This window comes from Elephas maximus, chromosome 6, assembly GCF_024166365.1.
Source record: "Elephas maximus indicus isolate mEleMax1 chromosome 6, mEleMax1 primary haplotype, whole genome shotgun sequence".
In the NCBI taxonomy this organism is placed as follows: Eukaryota; Metazoa; Chordata; class Mammalia; order Proboscidea; family Elephantidae; genus Elephas; species Elephas maximus.
This window is the reverse complement of record NC_064824.1, coordinates 109122618-109135763: the sequence shown is the minus strand read 5'-3', so window position 1 is coordinate 109135763 and position 13146 is coordinate 109122618.

The following is a 13146-nucleotide window of genomic DNA, read 5'->3' as shown; positions in this document are numbered from 1 at the left end:
TGCTAAGAAAAGGTATTTGCAATAAAGAAGTTGTTGGTATTGCCAAATTCTATCAGGCAATCTCTAGCTTTGTTTCTATCCCCAAGGCCATAGTTTTCAACTAACTATCCTCCTTTTTTTTAACTTTTGCATTCCAATATCCAGTAATTATCAATGCATCCTGATTGCATGTTTGATCAATTTCAGACTGCAGAAGTTGGTAAAAATCTTCAATTTCTTCATCTTTGACATTAGTGGTTGGCACATAAATTTGAGTAACAGTCTTCCTTGTGGGCATATGGGTACTATCCTATCACTGGCAGTGTTTACTTCAGGATAGATCTTGAAATGTTCTTTTTGATGATGAATGCAACACCATTCCTCTTCAATCTGTCATTCCCAGCATAGTAGACCACATAATTGTCCAATCCAAAATGGCCAATACCAGTCCATTTCAGCTCACTAATGCCTAAGATAATGATGTTTATGTGTTCCATTTCATTTTTGATGACTTCCTGCTTTCCTAGATTCATACTTCATATGTTCCATGTTCCAATTATTAATGAATGTTTGCAGTTGTTTCTTCTCATTTTCAGTCATGCCACATCAGCAAATGAAGGTTCCGAAAGCTTGACCCCATCCACATCATTAAGGTCAACTCTGAGGAGGCAGCTATTCCCCAGTCATATTTTGAGTGCCTTCCAACCTGAAGGACTTATCTATCTTCTGGCTCTGTATCAGGGAATGTTCCACTGCTGTTCATAAGGTTTTCACTGGCCAATTTTTTTTCAGAAGTAGACCACCAGGTCCTTCTTCCTAGGTGACTGTTAGCCACTATAAGATCTGAAAACTGTACATACAGTATCTTGCAGAGTGCTACAGTCATTAAGCCCTTAAATGCCACCTCTATCATATCGTGTGAACTTGGGCAAGTTCTTACATCTCTTTGTGCCTTTTTTCCTTGTTTCTAAAATGGGGATGGTAAGAGTCCCTACCTAAATTTTTGTTGCAAAGATTAATACATGGTAAGCATTCAGTACAGAACTTGGCTAAACAAATCTTGGCTCTTGCTGTTGTTATTAATAGTCACATTTGTTATTGTTGCATGCCACTGAGTTGATTCCAACTCATGGTAGCCCTATATGGCACAGTAGAGCTGACCCATAGGGTTTCTTATGCTGTAATCTTTATGGGACCAAATTTGCCAGGCCTTTATTATCTACATAAAAATACTAAGTCAATAAGAAAAGTGGTGTCTGAAAAAAATCCATGTGGTGAGACTTACACTGTTACATATTTGCAGTTCCTACAACATGCTAAACATTCTTCATTAAAAGCTAAGTCTTGAAACGTCTCTTTTTTTCTCTTTTATTATATTCCTAACCCATAGTTAGCAATCAATTTCTTGATTGATTGAATGAATTAATTAATGGGAAAGGGCGCTTTCTACAGCATAGGGACATAACAAGAATAACATAAGAGATCTAACCTTTTTTAAGTGCCTACTATGTGGCAGGAATCTCCATACATAAGTGCAGGAGGAAGTAGGGATAGGTTCTATGCCCCCCCCCCAATTACCCGACATAAAGGCTGATGGCTCAGAGAAGATAAAAGAAATTCTCAGATACAAGTCAAAACCGTATACATTAAATGGATTAAATAAAAATACATTAAAACAAAAATGCATTAAATTAGCTATGTATATGATGAAATACAAGAAGTCCTGGTGGTGCAATGGTTAAGAGCTTAGCTGCTGGCAAGGTCAGTGATTCGAGCCCACTAGTGGCTCCATGGGAGGAGAGACCTGGCAATCTGCTCCTTTAAAGATTACAGCTTAGAAATCATTATGGGAACTGTTCTACTCTGTCATACAGGGTCACTATGAGTCAGAATTGACTCGATGGCACACGATAAGGATAATATCATTACATACAAATTATGTTTCTCAGTCTTGGACGTGTAAATTTTTTCATCAAGAGAACAAAAACAAAGGAAGGTGATGAGTTCAATACAAAAGACCATATCCAAATTATCTGTGTTTCATCAGTCATGGTTTTTATGGTGCTCCTACAGGTTCACAAGCATTTAATTTAATTCTCAGAAAATTGTGCAAGGAAGCTATCCCTTTTCACAAGGAAGGAATCTAACGTTCAGTGAGATTAAGTAACTTGCACATGGTCACACTGTGCACTCAAAGATTGGCTGGATGTTTCTGGCTCAAAGTCCTGCTCTTCATCACTTTGCCAGAATAGTAGTTACAAAGAAGCCTGTTGGGTACCCAGCACTGACCTAGGAGCTGGGGACACAGGGGTAACATCCACTAATAGAGTTTTCCACCTAGCAGAGAAGGCAGACAAAAAATACATCCTGATAGTACAGTAAGTGCTATGAATCAGGAAGTATATGGAGTTCTAGGAGCACAGAAGAGTGCCCTGCTGGCATAACAGTTAAGCACTCAGCTGCTATCTGCAAGGCTGGCAATTCTAACCCACCCAATGAGCCTGTGGGAGAAAGACCTGATGATCTGCTTCCATAAAGATTACAACTGAGAAAACCCTATGGAGCTCTACTAGGTCATACAGGGTTTCTACAAGTCAAAAATTGACTTGATGGCACCTGACAAGAAAGACAGGAGCATATTAACAGGGGGATTAATTTTACTGTGATGATGAGGGAAGGCATTCTTAAGGAAGGGACATTTAACCTGAGATGTGAAAAACTAGTCAGATCAGTAAAAGAAAGAGAAATGTAGAGTATTGGTGGTGGAGAGAGCATGCAGGAAAACTTGAAGCAAGAATAATAAGTGAGATACTTTGAAGGAAACGAATGATGTCCAGGAAGGCCAGAGCTCCCAAAGTAAGGCCTGGAATGGTGGTCAGGGGTAAAACAATGGGGACCTAGTAGGTCGTATAAGACTTTGGGAAGTCATCCTAACAGCAATAGTAATTCAACAAAGAGACTAAGCAGATAATGGGCGTGAGGGGATTTTCCCATTTGAAAGGATCTCTCAAATCAGTTACTGACACAGACATATTCAAAGATCGGCTGGAATCAGGAGTTAGCGATATCTGCTCAACATTTTGAGCATTAGATCTATGGCTCTCTTAATCCTATACTCTTGCCAATTCAGCTAATGCACCCCACAAATACAATACGTACAATAAATACTTCGCAATTTCTACTAAGCTATAGCTCCAACCACTACCTCTTATCTTGATCTCAAGATATATATCAGCTGCTCCTCTCTTGGCTTATTGTCTGCAGCTGTGTAATGACAACACCCCGAACACCCATTAGAGTCAATTTTATTGGTAACTTCTGCTTACTTTGGAAGACCATCATCAATAAGCTTCTAGAATTCAAACCCAACCCGTCTTCCCGCTGACATATACTTGCAATACACGGAGTACTCGAACCATGAGGAAAGAGAGATAGAACTTTTTTTTTTTTTTAATCAGTACAGAGAGAGAAATAGCTTTTTTGTGCGTGTCATGTTGATAAGCCACTGGCTGCCTTAATAATTTTTAGTTGGAGTCACTGCTGACTGTAGAATGAAATTCATTGTGTTAATCCCAAGTAATGCCTTAGCCATAAATGTTCCTTACAGCCTCTAAACTTTTCTTTTTAAAACTTTTCCTTAACTGATTAGTTAGAGATTAAGAAACAAGTATGTGAGTAAGCAATTAAACTGATTTTCTTTTTATCTGCTACTAAACTATAAATAAAATTGCAAAGCCTGCCATTCTGTACCCTTGCTATTCCTGTTCTCCTTTATCTTATGCATGTATCTGTTTACTCAGATCTTCCCCTTGCTAACCCAGTCCTGCTTCTTCACACCTTCCCTGTTCCAAAGTCCTTCTTCTATAAAGATTAAGTTTAGAGCTAAAAGTTTTTAAGGATGTACCCAACTCATTGGAGAAAGAAATCACAGAATGTAAAAGCAGAAATGGAAACTAAATAATGCGAATCATAATTTAATGTTGTGAATCCCGTCAAAGCCTACCAAGCAAATTCATAAGGATTGGGGCACTGCCCTGAACAAAGAGATTCTACATCTGGAAGTTTTAGAAGAAAAATGCTCAGCATGCTCTTCTCCATAAACTGAATCCACCAGACACTCCCTGGTAACCCTATGGTGCAGTTCTACTCTGTTCTACAGGGTCACCATGAATCTGAATCAACTTGATGGCACATATGTGTGTGTGTGTGTGTGTGTATTATGTAATTATATGAAACCCTGGTGGCCTAGTGGTTAAGTGCTACAGCTGCTAACCAAGAGGTTGGCAGTTCAAATCTGCCAGGCGCTCCTTGGAAACTCTATTGGGCAATTCTACCCTGTCCTAGAGGGTCGCTATGAATCAGAATTGACTCAACGGCAGTGGGTTTGGTTTTTTTATTTTATATATTATATACATATACATATGTAATACACATGTATGTACATACCTACATGTGTATATATATTCTGGCAATGTAGTTATCACCTTCTTAATGGACTAATATTGTATTTTCTCCATTAGGATTTTATCTACTATTTAATTTTTGCCCCAGAATTTTTAAAGTATCTCTTTAGTTGGACGATAGACAGAGGGGAAATTTTTAATTACTTGGCCTCTTCATAGATATTTCTTTTTTCAATAATGCAGTAAATGATGCTAAAAACAAACACACAGGCAGGCACTGAGAAGTTCAATACAGCTTAGCAATATGGGATTTGCCCCCAAAGATTATGAGGCTTAGTAAATAGAGTCCACATTGCCCCTTCTGTGTCCAAATCAATGATTAGCTCAATTCATTGTATTGGTTCTATTCATGCATGGAGCCCTGGTAGCATAGTGGTTAAGTGTTCAGCTGCTAAGGAAAGGTCAGCAGTTTGAATCCGCCAGACACTCCTTGAAAACCCTATGGTGCAGTTCTACTCTGTCCTACAGGGTCACTATGAATTGTAATTGACTTGACGGCAATGGGTTGGGTTGGGTTGGGTTGGGTTGGGTTGGGTTGGGTTGGGTTGGGTTGGGTTGGGTTGGGTTGGGTTGGGTTGGGTTGGGTTGGGTTGGGTTGGGTTTTATTGAGGCATACAACATGGCTCCATGCTGTGAGTTTACTTTAAGAGAGCCAATCTTTAAAATTAGGCTTATTCACCACTTAAAAACATTAGACCTGCGTTGTAGACTCACCACACCACATCTGTGCTTTTTAAGAAGAAAGAGGTTAGTCATTTATATTTAGAAAAAGAGATTGGAATGTTTATTTTGTTATTGAAGCATTACTCTGTATTAAAGCAAGTAAATATAAAGAACACACTCAGCATTTCTCAAGCTGAAAGAACTAAAGAAAAAATTCAAGCCTTGAGTAGCAAAATTGAAGGATTCTGTGGGCAAAATACTGAACAACACAGGAAGTATCAAGAGAAGATAGAAGGAATACACAGAATCACTATACCAAAAAGAATTGGATGACATTCAATCATTTCAGGAGGTAGCATATGATCAGGAACCAATGGTACTGAATGAAGAAGTCCAAGCAGCACTGAAGACATTGTTGAAAAACAAGGCTCCAGGAATGGACAGAATACCAATTAAGGTGTTTCAACAAATGGATTCAGCACTGTAAGTGCTCACCTATGTATGCCAAGAAATTTGGAAGACAGTTGGCCAACTGACTGAAAAAGATCCACATTTATGCCTATTCCAAAGAAAGGTGATCCAACCAAATGCATAAATTATCAAACAATATCATTAATATCACATTCAAATAAAAATTTGCATATCATTCAAAAGCGGTTAAAGCAGTCCATCAGCAAGGAACTGACAGAAATTCAACCCAGATTCAGAAGAGCTTGTGAACGAGGAATATCATTGCTGACGTCAGATGGATCCTGGCTGAAAGCAGAGAATACCAGAAAGATGGTTACCTGTGCTTTTATTGACTATGCAAAGGCATTTGACTGTGTGGATCGTAACAAACTATGGGTAACATTGCGAAGAACGGGAATTCCAGAACACTTAACTATGCTCGTGAGGAACCTGTACTTAGATCAAGAGGCAGTCATTCAAACAGAACAAGGGGAAAATGCATGGTTCCAAGTCAGGAAAGGTATGATTAGGTTTGTACCCTTTCACCAATCTTATTCAATCTGTATGTTGAGCAAATAATCAGAGAAGCTGGACGATATGAAGAAGAATGGGGCATCAGGATGCAGGAAGACTCATTAACAACTTGTACTATGCAGATAACACAACCTTGCTTGCTGAAAGTAAAGAGAACTTGGAGCACTAATTGATGAAGATCAAAGACTACAGACTTCAGTATGGATTACACCTCAATATAAAGAAGACAAAAATCCACACAGCTGGACCAATAAGCAACTTCATGATAAGTGGAGAAAAGATTGTTGTCAAGGACTTTATTTTACTTGGATCCACAATCAACACCCATGGAAGGAGCAGTCAAGAAATCAAATGATGCATTTTATTGGGCGAATCTGCTACAAAAGACCTCTTTAAAGTTTTAACAAGCAAAGATGTCACCTTGAAGACTAAGGTGCACCTGACACAAGCCATGATGTTTTCGATTGCCTCATGCGCATGCAAACACTGGGCAATCAATAAGGAAGACCAAAGAATTGACAGCTTTGAGTTATGGTGTTGGCATAGGATGTTGAATATACCACAGGCTGCCAAAAGAACAAACAAATCTGTTTCAGAAGAAATACAGCCAGAATGCTCCTGGGAAGTGAATGGCGAGACTTTGTCTGATGTATTTTGAACATGTTATCAGGACAGACCAGTCCCTGGAGAAAGACATCATGCTTGATAAAGTAGAGCATCGGCGAAAAAGAAGAATACCTTCAATAAGATGGATTGACATAGTGCTGCAACAATGGGCTCAAGCATAACAATGATTCTGAGGACGGCACTGGACCAGGCAGTGTTTCGTTCTGTTTGTACGTAGGGTCACTATGAGTTGGAACCAACTCGATGGCACCTAACAACAACAACAAAATATAAATAATATTAACCAATAAGACATAATTCCCTTAAAAAAAATGTTCTTTAAGTAATAAATACCTAGGATGTATTTATCAGTAATTACTTTAAAAAACTAAAACGTGACCTAAGATTTTTTTTTTTTAACACACATTATCAATATCAGCTTTTGGTTAAATTCCTGTCCAGAAATTTATTCTCAACCATCTGACTTTCTCAGTATTGGAGGGTCCAAGAGTCTGGTGAACTTTTCTGTTACAGACACATGCTCTTTATTTATCTTTCAGAGTGTTTATGTTATTTGTGGGGGGGGAAGTTTGCCCTTGAAACCTCAAGTTTAGAGCCTCTGTATCCTTCCCTGCATATAGGAGTAGTGAAAGAGAAAATTTTACACTTTACCTTACATCTTATACTTAATCATAGTCACCCAGTGAGCTTACTTTCTCAAGTAGCAGGGTAGTCCTTTCTTTTTCCTTTACCATTTTTACCACCTCCCTCCAACAGTTATTTGATATTTTACCTGGAACTAAAACTCAAAACCAAACCCATTGCCATCAAGTCGATGCCGACTCATAGTGACTCTATGGGACAGAGTAGAACTGCCCCATAGGGTTTCCAAAGAGTGGCTGGTGGATTTGAACTGCTGACCTTTTTTGGTTAGTAGCCAAATTCTTAACCACTTCAGCACCAGGGATCCTACCTGGACCTAGATGTAGCTTAATTGTTATGTATCCGTTTACATTTTGAAAATAACCTAAGATTTGTTGTTAGCTGATGATGTGATGACCACACGCAAAACTAAAGGAAACACTGCCTGGTTCTGTGGCATCCCCATGATTGGTTATGTATCAGACCATTGAGATCTATAACGTTTTCTCTGGCTGATTTTTGGAAGTAGATTGCCAGGCCTTTCTTCTTAGTCCATCTTATTCTGGAAGCTCCACTGAAGCCTGTTCAGCATCATAGCTACATGCAAACCACCACTGATAGACAGATGGTGACTACACATGAAGTGTATTAGCCAGGAACCAAACCTGGGTCTCTAATGCCCAGCAAAATATTGCAGAAAAATTTTTAAAGCACCTATATTCCTTGGAAACTTTGTGGGGCAGTTCTACTCTGTCCTATAGGGTCGCTATGAGTTGGAATCGACTCGACGGCACTGGGCTATATTCCCCAAACAGGTCATAGTATCATGAGAACAATTTAAACAAGACTTTTAAATAGAAATACTGCTTGTCAAGTATGGCAAAATGCTGATGCTTATTGGACGTCAGAAAGATGCCTCGGCTTAGCCAACCATATCCAATGAAGGAATCAGACCCTCTCCCCGCTGATGGCAGTAGCAACAAATTGATGACAAGTCTGGATCATTAAATTCTGCTAATTAGTGGGATATTAGCCCTTCTATCAAAATGAAGTATAATTGATAAACCACTTAACTTTGAGATATGTCACATCAATTTATTTTTCAAGTCTTAATAAGTCTTTTCATGTTCTTAACACAGTTATTCCAAGATTGTAGATCAAGCAATTTATCAATGCATATTTCCTGAGGTCCAAAAAGGTGTGAGTTATTATGCTGGACTTTATGGGAGACACAAGGGAAGATAAAAATATCCTTTGTAACCAAAACCTGCCTTGCCATCAAGTCGATTCCTACCCATAGTGACCCTGTAGGACAGAGTAGAATTGCCTCATAGGGTTCCAAGGAGCAGCTGGTGGATTGTAACTGCTGACCTTTTTTGGTTAGCAGCCATAGTGCTTAAACACTGTGTAATCAGGGCTCCTTTATAACCAAGGTACTTAAATATTTTTTGGACTGTTGATGACTAAATAATTTTTTTTTAATTTAAGCAACATAACATGTAATAAAAGCATCAACTGAGTGATTTGAATTTTTTTAGCAATGGTTGTCATATTTAGTACACACTGGGTTTATTACTCATAATGATCATGTTGGCTGCTCAAGCCTCCATTATCCTTAATGATAGAAATAAGAATGTTCTTATGTCTTTCAAAAATGAAAACTGCAAAACAGCCCAATTTCTAGCGACAGGGCATTTTCATTTTGACTTGTCACTATTTAAAAAAAAAAAAAAGGCTTTTAAATTAGTCATGGAAATGTTCTTAAAGCATTTTTATAAGCAATTATTATTTTCTGCATTAGGCTGTCATTTTTAATTAGTGAATATTGTGATGACTATCATATAGACACATTTTTTAAAATTTAATCTGCTAAACCTACTAATCTACAAATTACAGAGTTGCCTGTACATCAGAACACCAGGGAGTAAAATGGTCACAATCTGGAAAAGAATTTTAAATATTAGACAATAAAAAAATATCTACTTGAGACCTAATGGTCAACATTTACTCTAAAGCAAAGATGAGAAGGTAATGTGGGGGGAGGTGGCAGAGAAACTAGATTAATGGAAACAGAGCAACCAGAATGAAAATAACCAGAATGTTGACACATTGTGAAAAATGTACCCAACATTACTGAACAATTGGTACAGAAATTGTTAAATGGGAGCCTAATTTGCTGTGTAAACTTCCACCAAAAACACAATAAAATATTGTAAATATATATATGCAAATCTTTGCCTGCATATTCATGGCTTGATTATTTTTATTGCTCCTTTAAAACGAGGAAAATTTTTATACCAGGTTATTTAACTGATGGTGGGTTTGTGACCCTGTGTACATTTCAGTCTACTGTTATGCTTCTCTCCGCACGGTACTCATAGCCAGGGAACTGCTCCTATCTGGGAAGGGAGGCACTGACCTAGAGCTCCATTATCAGTTTCATCTCTACCCAGCATCTCTAGTAGGTGTCATATGATAATTCCTTCTTCAACCTCCTTTTAAATTTGAGTAAACAAAGAGCAAATATGTTGCTGCTGTGTAAGGGTGACACATTCATTAATCACAACACAATTTACAATTATGAGCTACATTTGTTTATTATACTGAAATAATAGCTGCCATATGAATAACTAATCTGATAATTAATATTCTATTAAGAGAATTCATTATAAATCTAAACTACAAAGAGGGTTTAGAGTGATTGGAGAAAGTTACTTTGTTCTGTACTAGGTGTTATACACGAACTATTGTCAGGAGACAGTCAACAGAAAATGCATAAGGCACCAGTTCCAGCTCGGAGATACCTGTTAAGTAAACCCAGAAAAGAAATCCTGCCTTTTATCTTTACAGCTCTTCATTTCAGTTATAAAAGCTGTTAAAGGGTACATGAAGGCTTAGGGCTATTAAAGCAATATGTTTTATGATATATGTGTAAAGATAAAAGTAACTACCGATGTCTGACTTCTAACTGTTGCTGATAGTTGGGGATTTTCTCTTTCTCAGGAATTCGTGTTTCTTGTAGATAACAAGCTGCCCTGGGGAAAAGAGCCCTAGAGAGAGAAGGGTGATAGCTATTACTGGAAATTTACAAAGTGCTAGCCTATTAACATTTCTCATTGCCTTGAAGCTTGTCTCTGACAGTTTCCAAAACTCAGCACTAATGGAAAGGCTTAAGCAGGTGGATGGTGGGAGATTCTATGTTGCATTCCGGAAATAACACAAGTTTGAAGTCAGAGAAATCTGGGTTCAAGTCACTGCTCTGCCACCTACTGCCATGTGACACTAGGCAGATGACAAACCAACCCCTGAGTTTCAAGTTTCTTACTTGTAAAATGAATGGAGTATTATTTACCATCAAGAGAAATTAATAGTGTATGTAAATACCTGATAAATCATAGGTATTCAATTAATTGTACCTAATATTCACTGCAGAAACCCTGGTGGCGTAGTAGTTAATTGCTACAGCTGCTAACCAAGAGGTCGGCAGTTCAAATCTGCCAGGCGTTCCTTGGAAACTCTATGGGGCAGTTCTACTCTGTCCTATAGAGTCGCTATGAGTCGGAATTGACTCGACAGCAGTGGGTTCGGTTTTGGTTTTTTAATATTCATTGCCACCACCCATCTATAAGCTTTCTTGTACTGTGGTGGCTTACATGTTTCTATGATGCTGGAAGCTTTGCCACCAGAATTTCAAATGCCAGCAGGGTCACCCATAGTGGACAGATTTCAGTAGAGCTTCCAGACTGAGACAGACTAGGAAGAAAAGTCTAGTGATCTATTTCTTAAAATAAGCCAATGAAAACCTCATAGATCACAATAGAATACTGTCCAATAGAGTTCTAGAATATGAGTCTTCTAAGTTAGAAGGCACTCAAAACACACAGTAGCTGCAACAATGGACTCAAGCATGCCAATTATCTGGAAGATAGCACAGAACCAAGCAATTATTTCATTCTGTTATACATGGGGTCACCATGAGTTGGAGCTGACTCACTGGCAAATAACAACAGTGTTCATTGAAATATTTAATGCCTACTCTGGAGGCATAGTGGTTAAGAGTTTGGCTGCTAACCAAAAGGTCATCAGTTCAAACCCACCAGGCAGGCACTCCTTGGAAACCCTGCGGGGCAGTTCTCCTGTGTCCTACAGGGTTGCTATGAGTCAAAATCAACTCAATGGCAACGGATTAATGGGATGTGGCAGGCACTGTGCTGGGAAACAAGCACACCGTGTAATATACAAAACAGACAGAGTAACACATTGACCAACTGTCCCACTTTGCCCGGGACTTTCTCAGTTTTGGCACAAGAAGTTCCACCTCTCAGGAACTCCTCGGTCCCAGGCCAACTGGGAAAGTTGGTCATCCTACCAGAGCATTCAACATAGCAGACCACATCTAGATGCCATCAAGGATTTAGACTATAGTTTCAAAGGGCAAAGGGAAAGCAAAATTATCGTCCATAGTCCTGGGTTGAAGTGAACATAAAAATTAAAGAATGGATTTCAGCTCATAGCAACTCTATAGGACAAAGTAGAACTGCCCCATAGGGTTTCCTAGGTGTGGCTGGTAGATTGGAACTGCCAACCTTTTAATTAGCAGTTGAGCTTCTAACCGCTGCACCACCAGGGCTCTGTGATAAAGAAACTGGTGAGAGAATCGAGAACTAGATAACAAACAGGGATCGCCATGGAAATCAGGAGAGAAAACAGCTGACAGAGCCAAACAAGGCTCATGTAAACTCTAAAATGTCCTTGATGGAACTTTTCATAGGGCATTTGTGGCTCATCTGCAGACAGGCAGACATCTAATGGAAAAAAAAAAAAAAATGGAAGAGGAAGGTAAAAATGGAGCCACTAGACTCTGAAGGTAACCAAACCACTTGGGGAAAAGCCAAGGTATAGAGCATTTTTGTTGAAGTTCTCAGTGTATCTATAGATAAAGCCTGACTAGACTACAGACTCAAAAACCAAAAAGAAAAAAAAAAAATTGCCTTTGAGTTGATTTTGACTCATAGCAATCCTACAGATCTGAAGTATCACATAATCTTGGATATACCACTGCCTCACTTTAGGAATCATGTAACATAATGCTGTAGTCACTACCCTCAGCCTCATCTTCTAAATGCAAGCCTGCCTGTTTTTCCTTCCTTGCCTACCCTGTTATCCCAATACTGCTACAAGCTTTCCTCCCCCACTGCTTTCTCGCTCTTCTGACCTCCAACCAACCCTTCCCTAAGAAGTCTCTGAAACCCTCTTTATATTGTGGACTCTTGTCTGATGCTACTTCATCAGTACTACTCTTACTCATCCTCACCTCCCCATTTCATTGCTGCTGTGTTCATTCAGTCCTTTGTTGCTGCTCCCCTGAAATACCATGGCAGCTTCTAATTAGTCTTCTGCCTCTAGTCTACCCCTTTTTAAAGTAGCATCTGAAGCTGGTAAAGCCAGCAGCTTCCAAAGCTGCCAAAGAGAGTGTTTAAAATGAAAATCTGATCATGTCTGTTCCCTGCTTTAAAATCGTTGAACTGTTCCCCAGTATGTTCAGATGAAGCCCAAAGTCCTTAGTTTGCCCTCATAAGGCCTTTTCTACCATGCTAGCTCCATGTTTCTGAAAGTGTACACTATGGAGCGCTATTTCTGTGTACTGGAAATGTCATATTAAAATAAAGGGTTCTAAGGTATATTTTTTTAAGGTATACCAATAAGTAGAGTATTAAGCAAAACTTAAACCTATAGGATTTCTGAAACTTTAAATATGATAATATCTTTATGAATCTCCACAGGAAGGTAAACTTTACTATTTCCCAAA